Source organism: Convolutriloba macropyga, chromosome 14, assembly GCF_964194025.1.
Source record: "Convolutriloba macropyga chromosome 14, txConMacr16.3, whole genome shotgun sequence".
NCBI classification, from domain to species: domain Eukaryota; kingdom Metazoa; phylum Xenacoelomorpha; order Acoela; family Convolutidae; genus Convolutriloba; species Convolutriloba macropyga.
The window spans coordinates 35,041,973-35,053,977 of record NC_134481.1 but is presented as its reverse complement, the minus strand read 5'-3'; the positions used below and the strand labels follow the sequence as shown (position 1 = coordinate 35,053,977).

General features: G+C 39.2%; 1 protein-coding gene across 1 annotated transcript in view; it reads left to right on the top strand.

Annotated features, from left to right (window-relative positions):
- Positions 1 to 12,005, top strand: part of LOC142353242 (sulfate transporter-like) — a 510,154-nt gene that overhangs the window by 485,686 nt on the left and 12,463 nt on the right. The gene's annotated exons all lie outside the window — the stretch shown is intronic.

The window sequence follows — 12,005 nt, the reverse complement described above, 5'->3', positions numbered from 1 at the left end:
AGAGGGTCGGGCGTAGGTTTATCCCAGAAAGCGTCTATTCCGAGAGGTGTACGCTTAGCTGCTGGCTGCGCCATGTCGTACTCTATTTGAATAGAGTAGCTACTCGCGATGCGGGTGCGGTTACTATTGCTTAAATTGCGATTCGCGGAGCGAAATCCTGACGAGTGTTTTGTGCTTCCTCGCGGAGCGGGATTACAAAGAGAACTGTTCAACTAGTATTGAATTGCGAAACTTGAAGAATGAACTGAAGTGCTTATAAGCAAATCTAGTATGCGTGATCAGACATGTCTGATCACGAAGCGGGAAACCAACAAAGGAAGTATTGAACTGATGATAAGATAAGAAGTGAACAAATATGAACTAAATGATGAAGGGCAAATAAATTCAACTAATTTAAGGGCATCATATAAAAATGTACTCCATCAAATAAATAACAAAGGATGATATCCTTGGGTATCACAGTTCCAATGGGGGGATATGAACAGCAGTGTATTACGGTAACTTTCTATGCTGCTGGCAGTATTTTTTGCCTGCTAAAGTGATTGTGGTACCACTAAAAAATCCAACACCTTGCTGTTCACATTTGAAGTTCTATAACTTTGGTTAAAGTTTAGAATTTGAAGAAAACTTAAGAGATGTGCAGTTTTCAGTAAATTTTTCAGATGAGCTTTCTTTCTGATTTCTCTCTTGAAGAAGAATTTGAAGACAAACGAATAAAATAGAATTGTTGAGTCTACATAGTAATTTTACATCCAATTAACAAAAAACTGTTTTGATGTCACAAAATTTAAATATCTTTTTGTGTATCGTCTTAGAGGTCGGCGCATTTAGGCTGTTTGTTACAAATCGCACAATACTCGATCTTCTTGATTACCAGGATAGTTTGAAAAGATGATAGGACAGTAAGAAGCAATTTGACAGGTATATGCCTCAGACTTCTTTTGTGATTTAAGTCCCTGTGTGATGTGAAAGCAAAATTGAGTGCCGGAAGATGATAATAAGCTGTACGTAAGCAAAATCTTTTGTCCTTTACAAGGGTTTTTATGAGCTGTTCTGATTTGGGTTGCAGCTGAGAATGTTTGAGACGTCTTTGTAAAGCTTTGTTACTTTGAGCATAGTCTAATTTAGTATCGAAAGTAAATAATCCAAACCATCCCGATTACTGAGATTCAACTTAAATTGTTCCCGATAGATTTATGACCGAAATTTTAAAAGCAATTAAGAAATGCCGTTGTCGGTAGCAGCTGTAATCTGTAATTGTAGCTAGCATGAGAGCCGGACTAGAAGCGGTATATATGTAGGCTCTTTAGAAAGCGCGAAATTAGTACCATTTAATTAAGATAATTACATCGCAGAGAAGTTGAAGAAATTTGACGCCTTTGTTGAGAACAAATAGTTAGGCGACGGAATTCTTATGGCAGCATATGTTCAGAAAATCAAGCAGAGTTCTAAAATAGATAGATTGAAAACGTGACGCATAAGTTCGAATATGGAGGCTTTCATATTAGATTGATGAGGCAAACTAGCAATGGCTTTTCTGCAAACAAGCAATATCAAAACAATTTAGAGAACTAAATATTTGTTGCAGTAACAAAGAAGAGCAAAAGGGCCACACAAAAATTGAAGTCCCGTTCTCAAAAAACGGAAAATCTTGTTTTCAAAGGATGATATCTTTGGATCGACAAAGAAAATTGTGACAATAACAATTTTCGTATGTATAAAATAATAACAATATTTACAAATTAATAGTTGGTCCACGGTTAAATAAATAGGAAATGTACTGGTTATCATAACTAGAAAATATATACTATTAAATTAGAAAGTTTGTGGTTAAATCAGTTTGAATGAGAGTTCAGTTTCTATTCTTGCCACTCATCCATTTCTTGACCTTCAGCTTCAAATACTGTCATGGAGTGTACTAGCTTCGGGGTATCGATATCCAAAAGTGATGGATCTCGCGGGGTGGTTGGCGAAACTTCTCCTATTCTTGGGGAGATGTTGATTTCGGCCGGCTGCTGGTCTGCAATGTGTTGCACCGTTTCAACAATTGACTCGGGTGGTGGCTGATAATTCTCAACGTCACCCGCTCTGCGTGGACGTTTGGGAGGTGCTGCGATCGCCGAATCGGGTGATAAATTTTTGAAACCATAATAGGAGGCGCTGCGACTATTTCTGTCCGACGATCTTTGTGGTTTTTAGCGGCAGTCGTAGTTGCAGACAAAGTTGTTGGTTGTTCGCTATGCGAAACAGCGCTCCCTTATTGCTGCTGGTTGCGAATAGCAAGAAAGCTGGGGATTTTTGGAATCCGTCCTCGCATCGCGCGTGAAATGTTAGACTTTGAAGAGGAGACCCCGCCGCCCGGATCACGTTTGCGGTGCTTCATCTGCTTGTCTCCTTTTTGCTTCCTTGTAAACTCTTTAATATGGTTTTGGATTAATTACTCCAACAATTTTTCCCCAGATCGTGGTCTTCTACGGTCCGCGTATGCTTTTAATGGAGTTTGCCGCTCCAGTTGTGTCTCGAATTTAGCTATGTCGCTATTTCTGACTGTCACCATGGGTTTTCCAGGCTCTTTAATTGTTGATGTTGACGGGCTAACTTTGAGTATGTGAGAGCCAGGAGCAAGCACCTCGTATAATACCTCTAAGTTCTTCTGAGAGCGCCGCTTGCCATGGATTTTCCTTGCCAAATTTAACTCAACCGCTCGCTCCTTCAGAGGAATTGGTCGAGTGTCCTTCGTGTTTAAGAAGCGAGATTCACCATCCGTGCTTGCGCTCTCTGTTTTTGGCTTCTTGCGACGCGCCTGTCATTCCGATCTCGACCTCGATGTCACTGCGGTAGCCATTCACCCACTTGTCATCGGGGAGTATTTCTTCTGGCATTACTGTTTCCTCCTCTAAATAGTAGTTTACAATGCTTTCATATGTGAGATTAGACAATTTAGACTTGGTTGATATCACGCTCAGCGGGGTATAAGATTTCCTTCCCAAATGTGCTTCGAAGGGCGAGATCTTTGTTGTTTTCTGCTTACATATTCGCAATTGGTGTATTGTTATCTTTAATGCATGCTTTACATGAAAGGCGTTAGTAGACGATTTTTCCTCTTTGATACATGCAAGTCTATTTTTAATCGTTTGAATGAGTCTTTCTACCAATCCAATAGCTCGATGATCGTTTACTGGAGCTTCAATTATATCAATATTATTTTTGTTACCGGAGGTCTTTTCCTGATTGCCAACCAAACAATTTGCCTGATCCAATCGAATAGATAGTGGAATTCCGTGATTTTCAATATACTTGTCCGAAAATTTTAGTAGAACATTTGGTCCGTTTGCTTTGTCGTAAATACATGCAGTAGGGTATTTAGAAAAACGATCAAAAGCAGCTAAGAAGTAAATTTCATTACCCTTGTCATCAAAAATTGGACCTCCAAAATCGATTTCGATTTCTTGATTTGGTTCAACACACGGTATATGGGGATGAAATTGCTTAGCGGGAGTAACAGATTTAAGGTTCTTACCAATCACTGTGTAGGGGTTGCACTCTAGTTTTTACAATGAGCTAGCGATGCAAGTTTGGCCTCCAGCAATGCGTGGCCATGCATATCATACCCATGTGTCCTGATGGCTGGAGTGAATGTCATCAATCAATGCCTCTCGCAGGACATTTGGTATAGCGACTTTTTCATCTATGCACGCACAGCCAGACCATACATGGAGATCTCTCCAATAAGAATGAATATACGGGTTTAGAGCTTTAAGACGACTTTCGTTATTCGTTAAAATGCAGTCCCGTACCTCTTTTAACGCTGCATCCTTGCTTGCTAACGACGCAATGAGAGACTTAAAGATCTTTGACACAATGTAGTCGAATGTTGGTACACGTGGGCTGGGCGTAAGAGGGGTACTGACACTAGAAGAGGGAGCCGGAGTTTTCGGTGTTGTTATGTGTAGGGGAGTTGCGGCGCCGGTATTGCTTGGCGAATTCAATCGCTGATTTGCGGTGCGGGTATTGCTTGGCGAATTGGAACGCTGACTTGTATTTTGATTTGAAGTTTGCTGATTTGCTGTGCAGAAAGCGTCTTTAAAACGAACGCGAGTGATGCGCTTTTTAGAAGGCATATTGTTACTTTTTATGCTTATATAGTTTATTTCTGAGGAAGATTTAGATGACAGTGAATTTTTTGAGTTAGAAGTGAACGACTGATTTGTAAGATGATTGTAGGCAAAAAGCACTGATTTTATTCGTGGCTGGTGACTTTTAAAGATATTTAGTGAATGTCTCCTAATTGGCGGGATTTTAGATTGAGTAATTTGAATCTCGCGCGGCGCGAGAGCTAATTCATTCCGATTTGGAATAATTGTTTACACTTATTTGTGTTTCGACGAGCGAGAGAAGTGTTAAGTGGTAATTGTGACGCGGGATCTACATATTTTAAATTGTTTAAATTACAATTAGTATTTGAGGCTAGCTTTCGTGGAGCGGGGGAATTGTAATAACCATGCTTATGTACTCGTGCTGCATGTGTGCTAATTAAATTTATCGCCTTATTGTTGGCCTCGAATTTAGGTGTGATTTGCGATGCGGGATCGTGTGCTTTTAATAATTGTTGTAAGTGAAGTGCAGGTTTTGTATTGTTCAATTCCAATGAATTAATAGATGCAGAGATTAATTTTAATTTGCTACAATAAATTCCTCGTCATACGCAGACCTTTTAAGCTTTTTGATACGGGCGTCTTTAAATGTAGTCAACTAAACCCATTTTCGCACCTGGTAGATGTTCATTATCAAATTGAAATGAGAGTAAACGATCGATCCAGCGAGTTAATCTACTGTTGTATGATTTATTCGATCTTTTTTCTTTCATGATAGACAGACGAGCTCGATGATCCGTAATAACTGTAAAAATTTTTCTGTAAAGATAATTTTTAAAATATTCAATAGACCAAACTACTCCGAGTAGTTCAAGTTCATTTACGCTATAGCGCTCTTCGCTATGATTTAAAAAAAGAGTCGTAAATGCAATTGGCTTCCACCCATCAACTGTCAGCTGTTCAAGTGCCGCTCCGAGACCTGAACGGGAAGCATCACATTTTACGCGTTTTTCGAGTTGCGGGTTATAATTACTATTTGCAGTTGCGTTCGCGATGTGATTTTTTATTTCATTGAAGCAATTTTCGTGTTCCACCGTCCAGATAAACTTTGATGTCTTTTTCAGTAAAGGGCGGAGGGGATGACTAATTTGAGCAAGGGTTGGAATAAATTTACCAATGTAATGAACCGACCCCAGATTGAGTTTTCGGAGCTTCAAGGGCTAAAATTGCAGATGTTTTACTCTCGAGGGGCGAGATACCCGATTGGGAAATATGATACCCTCGCCAATCGATTTCTAACGTTCCAAAGTGACATTTAGGAAGGTTTATCCTAAGATTTTCATTATCTAATCGTTTAAGGCAGTTCATGACATAGCATTTATGTTCTTCCAGAGACCCCTTGCTTACGATCAAAATGTCTAAAAACAATAGGTATTCTTTAAACCAATTAAGGTATAGTCCATTACTTTTTGAAACTCTCCTGGCATATCGGTTAGCCCATAAAATCCTGGTTGAAATCTGTAAGTACCGATCTTATCACCACTAATTATGTTAAAGTTAATGATTTGCCGTGTTAGTATCCAGATTTAATTGGCTGTATGCGTACTTCAAATCTAGCGTAGAAAAATATGTTGTGTTTTGCGACGCGGGAGCACTAATTTGTTGAGAAATGGATTCGATAAGCGTGTCAATATTTGGCATCTGATATTTGTTCTTGTGAGTGGCTTTATTTAATATTTTTGAATCGAGTGCAAGCTTTATCGTTTGATTTTTCTTTACGGTGACCACTATTGGCGATATGAAATATTTATCAGGGCAACTTGGAAGTTTTATTATATGTTTTTTGTCTAACAATTTCTTAAGCTCGCTATTGACTTTTTCCTGTAAGTTAATTGGAATACGTCTACCTTTTTGATGTCTAGGTTGAAAGTCTTTGTGAAACATAGAGTTTGCCACAAGATTTTTAGATCTTCCGATGCGAGATATAAGTTCTGGAAAAGTTTTTGCGATTTGTTCTTTAAATTCTGGCGAAGAAGAAATGTTGTTGACGCGATTAACTTTGAGATGCAGATTGTGTCACTGCTAATTCGAGTTCATCAAACAAGTCACGGCCACTTAGAGATTTTAGTCCATCAGCTACAACAGTGAATGTTGCTGAATCACAAGTCCATCCGTTGTTTGTGATTGGAGATTGTATCTTTCCTCCGACCTGGATTGGTTCATTCGAGAAAGTCCAAAGTTGCGGGGACATCTTTTCGCTGATCCAGAAAGCGCAAGGACTACTTTGCACCACTTGCGATGCGAGTGAACGATTAAGATTACTACACGCGGTACCGGAGTCCACGAGCAGTGTAGTATTAATATTACCGATCTTGATGGGCATGTTGAGGGGTTCTACTTTCTCTACTGCACTCTCGATCACCGCAACCGTATTATCCTCACCGCTACTGTAGTCCGATTCATAGAGCTTAGCTGGTTGTAGGAAGTTCACTGAATCCTCGGGGTGCGGTTCTTCTTCCACAGTGTTTACCGTCTTTTTCTTAGAGTTTTGTGGCTTTGCGTTCTTTTGTTTTCTGCAAACTTTCGCAAAATGATTTGAAGTCCATAATTGTTGCAGGTTTTGCCTTTTGCGATACATTTATCACGATGATTCGGAAGCCAAATTCCTCCACAGTTTGAACAATAGAGTGTGGAGCGGTTGTTTTGTCTTGGAAAGTTATTCGCGTTTTGCCGATTCGGGGTTCGAGAGCTGTTAGGGAACTGGACTGCGTTGACACTAGCCGGGATGACAATCCTGTTATGCTGCTGGATTTGATGTTGATTGCGCATCCCAAGTTCCATGTTATTTGCTAGCTCTAATGCCTGACGCGGTTCAATTGTTTGTTTGAGGAGTTCCTTTTGAATTTCAGGGTCTATTAGGTTAGTAATGAAGTCATCGCGTATCAAAGGCTCTTCTTTTTATTCGAAATCGCAGTTTTCTGCCAATTCCTTTAGCTTACCGTAGAAGTGTTCCACTGTTTCTCCCCGAAGTTGTTTCGTATTTAGGAAAACATGACGGTCAAAATTTATGTTGCGAGGAGGGATGATTGCCTCTTCCACGATCTTCAAGAATTCTACGGTAGTAAGGGTATCAATCATGATATGCGGGTTTTTGCAGTTGAGAATGCGACGTCCTTCCACACCCCAATGCTTAGATAGAGTAGAGACACGGTTTTGCGATCCGCAAGTGGCCATGGTTTGTCGCCACACATGCCGACTTCAATTAGACGTGTTGCGCATTGCGAGCATTCCTCTCTCTCTCTCTCTCTCTCTCTCTCTCTCTCTCTCCGATTGTGCGGAAGAGCCGACTATAGTTTCCTCATATTGGTTCGAGGGGAAGGTCCACCATCTCCGGTTTGGGTCCAAGTAGCGTATCGAGAATGATGTTCTCTTTTGCCAATAGTGCCAATTTATATTGCACACTCCATTTCTCCCAGCGAAGAAGAGGGTCGGGCGTAGGTTTATCCCAGAAAGCGTCTATTCCGAGAGGTGTACGCTTAGCTGCTGGCTGCGCCATGTCGTACTCTATTTGAATAGAGTAGCTACTCGCGATGCGGGTGCGGTTACTATTGCTTAAATTGCGATTCGCGGAGCGAAATCCTGACGAGTGTTTTGTGCTTCCTCGCGGAGCGGGATTACAAAGAGAATTGTTCAACTAGTATTGAATTGCGAAACTTGAAGAATGAACTGAAGTGCTTATAAGCAAATCTAGTATGCGTGATCAGACATGTCTGATCACGAAGCGGGAAACCAACAAAGGAAGTATTGAACTGATGATAAGATAAGAAGTGAACAAATATGAACTAAATGATGAAGGGCAAATAAATTCAACTAATTTAAGGGCATCATATAAAAATGTACTCCATCAAATAAATAACAAAGGATGATATCCTTGGGTATCACAGTTCCAATGGGGGGATATGAACAGCAGTGTATTACGGTAACTTTCTATGCTGTTGGCAGTATTTTTTGCCTGCTAAAGTGATTGTGGTACCACTAAAAAATCCAACACCTTGCTGTTCACATTTGAAGTTCTATAACTTTGGTTAAAGTTTAGAATTTGAAGAAAACTTAAGAGATGTGCAGTGTTCAGTAAATTTTTTAGATCAGCTTTCTTTCTGATTTCTCTCTTGAAGAAGAATTTGAAGATAAACGAATAAAATAGAATTGTTGAGTCCACATAGTAATTTTAGATCCAATTAACAAAAAACTGTTTTGATGTCATAAAATTTAAATATCTTTTTGTGTATCGTCTTAGAGGTCGGCGCAATTAGGCTGTTTGTTACAAATCGCACTATACTCGATCTCTTCTTGATTACCAGGATAGTTTGAAAAGATGATAGGACAGCAAGAAGCAATTTGACAGGTATGCCTCAGACTTCTTTTGTGATTTAAGTCCCTGTTTGATGTGAAAGCAAAATTGAGTGCCGGAAGATGATAATAAGCTGTACGTAAGCAAAATCTTTTGTCCTTTACAAGGGTTTTTATGAGCTGTTCTGATTTGGGTTGCAGCTGAGAATGTTTGAGACGTCTTTGTAAAGCTTTGTTACTTTGAGCATAGTCTAATTTAGTATCGAAAGAAAATAATCCAAACCATCCCGACTGAGATTCAACTTAAATTGTTCCCGATAGATTTATGACCGAAATTTTAAAAGCAATTAAGAAATGCCGTTGTCGGTAGCAGCTGTAATCTGTAATTGTAGCTAGCTTGAGAGCCGGACTAGAAGCGGTATATATGTAGGCTCTTTAGAAAGCGCGAAATTAGTACCATTTAATTAAGATAATTACATCGCAGAGAAGTTGAAGAAATTTGACGCCTTTGATGAAAGCAAATAGTTAGGCGACGGAATTTTTATGGCAGCATATGTTCAGAAAATCAAGCAGAGTTCTAAAATAGATAGATTGAAAACGTGACGCATAAGCTGAGAATATGGAGGCTTTCATATTAGATTGATGAGGCAAACCAGCAATGGCTTTTCTGCAAACAAGCAATATCAAAACGATTTGGAGAACTAAATAATTATTGCAGTAACAAAGAGCAAAAGAGCCACACAAAAATTGAAGTCCCGTTCTCAAAAAACGGAAAATCGTGTTTTCCTTGGAGTGATTGTGCAACCCTTTCTTTTCCCACTGCTTCTTTTTGACCCATTGGCATCCACAGTAAAACCCCTCATGGACTCTACCCTATGAATGATGGTTGCTGTTCGCGATTGGAAATTGACGAACAGGAAATTGAACAGATCATAATTTGAACTGACATTTTATACGTTTGGTATCATAACAAAGTATGATTCACATGTTTGACTTGTTTTATCTCAAAGCGTTTGTTATCAGGCAACTTCCTCCACTAATTGGAGTTATAAAAAGTTTTGCCTTTGAACCAATCACTTGCAATTTTCGTTTAAACTAAGATAGTATGGATCTTCGCCGTAACTAGGGTCATATAACCTGGGTTAATTTGGAAGCATTGAGTGAACAGTCTTGATTCCGTTGTGTTTATGAACTTGATATCTTCAATTCCTCTCGATAAAATACTTTGCCAGGTCTGTCGTTGAGGTGCCTATCGGGCCGAGTGGGTAATCTTACGAAAAGTTTTTCGAATTCATCTGCTCGTGTGCTGATTCCCGTAATAATAGTCGAAAGACAAGTGCTGACGCAATTGTATCTACGATGCTCAACGTCTAATGCTATTGGCTCGTATTGTGAGGAGTCGGATTTGGGGCCAGGAGGTTAAAAACAACACACAAAAAAGTTAACCTTCAAAAAAATCATAAGGCTACTACAAATACTCCACGAGCAATTCACAAATTTACATTCGGTAATTCCTGGGGACATATGGAGGTTCATACATGACTTCAAATTCCTGTATTCGGATTCCCTGAACTCGAATTACTCTGCAAACCAAATTGTTTGCCAATCGGAGCATTCGTTCCTTATAAAATTGATCCACAAAAATTGTGCATGGTGGTTAAGCAAAAACCCACTAAAAACAATAATACCATGGAAATTCAAATTGTGCCTCGAAGTCGCAAAAATGACCATTTGGCATCTGTTTCACATGAATGATAGTTTTATTTACAGTGGGATTTGAATAGCTATTTTAAAGATATTTACTTTAACAATGAAAGTCAGAACATCAAATTAGAGCTTTTTGGTGCCTATTGCTCGGGTCGGATGCGGAATCATTCTAACGAGTCTTTCACTTAAATTGAACATTTAAGTTGCAATTCTTGCAAAATTTGAAAGAACTTGGGTAGAAGGAACATCTATTGGGGGCCAATGACCAGCACCGGCCCATTTTTATAAAGTAACTGGATGCGTGTCTATTTGCCGGAAACAAACATTCTCTAAGCTGGGTTTAACATTTCATCCTCACCACAGTCCGGGTCACATATAACTAATCAATATAGACAATCGCAAATACTTTGAAATTGTCTATTACCTACAGTCTGGGCTGTTTTCCCGCAATTGTCATGGGAAGGTGAAAAGTATTCACCACCGGACCAAAGGTTTACACCAGAAATGGTCTTTTGTAATGGTTTCCAAAGTTAAGGTTAAATCGTCCTTATACTTGTTCGAAGGTCTCCGAGCTGCATCGTTCTAATGGCTACTTCCCAAGATACAAATTAATGACATAAATAGATAAATTATTAGTATTATGCATCTTGAAGGATGGTGCGAAACTTCTGTTCGCACTTCTTTACTTGCAAGCATAATGTTATCTGTCGCCATACTATGGGACTGATGAATCTTATCCTCCAGAAAACGTCGACCAAGTATGTCGCGAGAAGTGACTAGAGCAGAAAAGCTCACCCCCGCGGAACACTCACGAGACATTTGCGCATGCACTGCTCGTGTTCTATTGGGCAATAGATTTGTGGGTAGCTGCACCTGTGGATTGAGTTTCCTTGGCAAATGTTGTTTTAAATCAAGTGGACCCCTCATCTTGGACGACTGACCCCCTAATAGGACAACTTATTGGGTTTTTGGTAAATTTTTTGTTATTGCCTGTTTATTAGGGGGGATTTGTATGGAATGTCAGGAAAAGCACCCCAATTCTTTATTTAGTTTTACGGGGCGTGAATTAGTGAAATTATCATAAATGGAAAATAATGGTCCTTGAATAATAATAGTGATAAAATTGGTTTGGCGCCAAATTCAGGTGCGCAAATGGAGCAATAAAACTAGCAAAATTAGACATTGATGTGTTTGTTTAATCAATTAGATCCCCTTATGGATGTGCGTGTCATTCAGTTTAAATGTTTCCGGTCGTTAACCAATGTTCTTAAAATGTAAACAGATAAGATAACGTTAACCGAAAAAGAGAAAGCGGTAATCAGGTTAGCAAGTTGAAAGAGAGCTAGTGTGTGTTTGAGAGAGAGAGAGAGAGAGAAATTACTGAGTTGGAGAGCAGTTGTTTAGTGGGTCTAAACTCTCGAAAAATAGCGAATATTGTGAGCCAGTTGGAGTATTGTGAGCAACTCGTTTATTCAGAAATTTGAGTGAATCATGAGAGAATTTAGAGACCTGAAATTTTTGAGGTTATATATTGAAATATTTAATTACAGAGTGTAGCTCAATTTTTTTTTGCTTACTGGGTGAATAAATTTTGCATCGTTGCTCTCCAATTAAGTTATTTGTTTTGAGACAAAGCCCTTTCAATCGCCTGCAAGAAGTGTGAGAAAACATCAGAGAAAAAACAATGTACCGCTTGCTTCATCATTTTTTGAACCTTCGGTTTGTTATTAAGTAAGAAATAATCTGGGCAACTGAGTTCCCTCATTGTTCAGTCTAGTCAAAATTCAGAAGACAACAGTAATAAAAACAGTATTGCACAGCTTTCCTTGCAGTAATATCGATGAGGCTTTGGCC